We start from the raw sequence: 3943 nt of genomic DNA on the forward strand, positions 1-3943 counted from the left end.
CGCACACACACACCAGCGCATACGCAGAAACATATTTTTCAAATCTGATTTGAAACCACTTTGATGAGTGCCAATGCATGAAACTCTCGGCCCTTCAGTCACTGTGACTTCTGCCGATTATTAATATTTTTAAAAAATGTTACGTATACTCACGTTTTGAGATCTATTTTCCTGCTTGCATCACCAAACGTAGATATGTATACATTCATACATAATACACACACACACACACACACACACACACATATATACATATATATATTTATAACCAAAAATGCAAGTTCTAAAACCTCTCGAAGAGATCACCACAGTAGTTGTTATAACAAGTAATGTTCGTAGCCACTTTAACAAACCGGCGTTGGTTTGTTCATGTCCTCGTGACTTGGCTGTTGGGCAACAGATCCGATAGAAAAGATACCGGTTTCGATGTGGTCGACTAAATCCCTTCACGGCGGCGCCCCCCGCAATAATTGAAACAATTAAAACAGACATAACATGGCAGTCCTGGTTTAGGATGAATGTAATTTAGGATGCTGTAATTTAGCCCCAGGAGACATTGTCTCCAGCTGGCTATACGACAGGATCTGTGTCCTTATATTTTCGAACAAGGGAATCTAGCACCCCTCATTCAGCTCAATGCAATATCTGTTTTGTCCCAGCAGACGATGTCTCCTGGGGCTAAATTACAGCAACATTCGTCCTAAACCAGGACTGCCATGTTATGTTGGCAAACAGTCTTTACTACAAAGTACTGTTGCTGAATATCTCCTGTTATGAAATTTACAAATAGTAATTTTCTAAGTCTGATATAGTTATTTGGGACAGAAAAGAAAGCAAAGTATAACTATTGAGGTCAGCTACGCTGTAGATGTGAACATTTTTGTGGAGGCGCGTGGCTTAGTGGTTAGGGTGTCAGCATCATAATCGTAAGATTGCGGTTTCGATTCCTGGACCGGGTGACGCTTTGTGTTCTTGAGCAAAACACTTCATTTCACGTTGCTCCAGTCCACTCAGCTGGCAAAAATGAGTAACGGTGCGATGGACTGGCGTCCCGTCCACCTGGGGAACACATACGTCATTGAAACCGTGAAACCGGGCCCATGAGCCTGGGAGGTTCATAGCCATGATCGTCTAGTGGTTAGGACCCCACGTTGTGGCCGTGGTAACCCAGGTTCGAACAAGGAGTACTGTCGTAACCTGTTGCGGCGTTTGCGGGATGCAGTTCGTCAGAATTACATGCATCCAGTGAGTGGCGACTCCATCAGGACAACACATCTGCCCATTAGGCACAGCCCCTGCAGCAGTTTTCGGCCAAACACAACACTCCCTGTGTCCCACAACCACCATATCCCCCAGATCTTGCCCCTTTGCGACCTTTGCCTCTGTTCAAAAATCAAATCCCATTTGATGGAACCCGTTTTACACTTGAGTGGACTAGAACATCGGTGAAACGAAGTGTTTTGCCCAAGAACTCAACGCACCGCCTGGTCGGCGGGATTGAAACTATAATCGTTACAATCGTGCGCAGAACACCCAAACCACTAAACCACGTGCCTTCACTGATTACGATTTCTACTGAATCAAATTCTTCCTCTCGACGCTGCTGATGTGATTCAAAAGCAAACACGGCGATCTCGTGACAATAGCAGACAAAGACAATAGACAGAGTTAAACGACAGCCAGGTATTTCCTTCATTTTACTCGAACGCATCGATTTTGTTGATTCAAAGGAGGCAGAAGAAGACTGCCAGAGCGTTGAAGAAAATGCTTTCTAGTAAATATATAGTTACGGTTCAAATCCCGTTAAGGTCAGCTTCACCTTTCTCTTTTCTAAGAACAAGAAAATAAAAAAATAAATACCGAGTGTGATGGCAGAAAACACTCGTGACCATATTTAGACGCACCCGAGAGTGGCGATCTGGCAGAATCGTTTGCACACCGGGAGATGCTTAGCGGTATTTCGTCTGTCGTTACGTTCTGAGTTCAAATTCCGCCGAGGTCGACTTTACCTTTCATCCTTCCGGGGTCGATTAAATAAATACCAGTTACGCACTGGTGTCCTTGTTTGTCCCCTCTATGTTTTGCCCCCTGTTGACAATGAAATAAATATTTAGACACACCCTATTTCACCAGCTCATTAGCGCATTAAAGCATTTAATATGTGAAGGCATTTTGTCCGACGCGCTAAAAATTCAGCCAACTTATATAGGCGCTGGCGTGGCTGTGTGGTAAGAAGCTTGCTTCTCAGCCACATGGTTTCGGGTTCAGTCCCACTGCGTGGCACCTTGAGCAAGTGTCTCAGACCGACCAAAGTCTTGTGAGTGGATTTGATAGACGGAAACTGAAAGAAGCCCAACGTATATGTGTGTAAGTGTGTATGTGTGTGTGTGCGTGCTTGTGTATGTATTTGTCACCCACTACCGCTTGACAACCAGTATGGGTGTGTTTACGTTCGATAGATAGTCCGATAGAATAAGTACCCGACTCAACAAACAAACAAAATAGCCCTGAGGTCAATTCCTTCGACTAAAAATTCTCCAAGGCGGTTCCCTAGAATGGCTGCAGTCCAATGACTGAAACAAGCAAAAGATAAAAGATCATCAAGATGTAAGTTGTAGTGGTGGCTGTCGTGGTTGGATTGGTACAAAACTCAGTGAAAAAAAAACTTTTATCCTATTTTAATAATGCAAAGAATATGGAGGAAGTGTGTATCTAAGTGGATTTCTTCTACAATATGGAGATGTCCGTCCGTCTCTCCATCTTCTCCAGCCACCATTTCTGTGAGGGTCACGGGAGTAGAATCCGCAGACCTTTCCTCCATAGGATCCTATGAGAAGTCACCTTTTAAAGTCTTTCCCTATCCTCAATTATTAATGGTTGTTCCCTTCTGGGCTGACATCGGGGTCTGGGGGACACACCCTTTGTGCTCCCACCCCGTGCCTCCCAGAACATTCTGCAAGCTTACTGCTGGTTGTACTGGTATTGGATGGAAACTGCAATATATTTTTTCGGAAGGACCCCTCTACCTAAGTCCCGAATTTGTCCCCTGTTAACCGGCGCGACGGACGATGCGGTATTGTTGTTCTTTTGAACTCCTTTCATATTTTGCAGATTTTGGTGGTCTTATTTGCACCAGGCACCAAGTTGGTATTCGTACTTGACGTGCGAAAAACTAGGGAATACACAAGTACTAAAAACATACACCGTCGACCTAAGGTGGAGGCATGTGGTTTAGTGGTTAGAGGTGTTAGACGCCTGATTGCAAGGTTGTTGTTTCGATTCCTGGACCAGGCGATGTGTTGTGTTCTTGAGCAAAACACTTCATTTCACGTTGCTCCAGTCCACTCAGCTGACAAAAATGAGGAACCCTGTGACGGACCGGCGTTCGGTCCCGGGGAAAATATATGCACCACAGAAACTAGGAAACCGGCCCTTTGAGCCTATGTGACTCAGGATGGGACTTTTTATCCACTATCCTAACAACCTAACCCTAAACGAACCAGTGCGGGAGCAGAAGGGTAGCAACCGATGTCGTTGAATGCTCGAAATCAGGTGTAGATAGACAACCGACAACTGATGAAGGGTCCTTTCTCTGTGTTTACTTGTCCTGTTTTCCATTTTCTCTCTCGTTGTTTGAGTACTTAACTCATTTGTTTACGTATTTCATGTTGTTTACATATATGCTTATATGAGTACGGGGCGTCACCAACTGTGTAAACAACATCAAATATGTAAACAAATGAGTTAAGTACTCAAACAACGAGAGAGAAAATGGAAAACCGGACAAGTATACATATATATATGTATATATATATATATTTTTCTCTCTCGTTGTTTGAGTACTTAACTCATTTGTTTACGTATTTCATGTTGTTTACATATATGCTTATATGAGTACGGGGCGTCACCAACTGTGTAAACAACATCAAATATGTAAACAAAT

This window comes from Octopus bimaculoides, chromosome 7 (assembly GCF_001194135.2).
Source record: "Octopus bimaculoides isolate UCB-OBI-ISO-001 chromosome 7, ASM119413v2, whole genome shotgun sequence".
In the NCBI taxonomy this organism is placed as follows: Eukaryota; Metazoa; Mollusca; class Cephalopoda; order Octopoda; family Octopodidae; genus Octopus; species Octopus bimaculoides.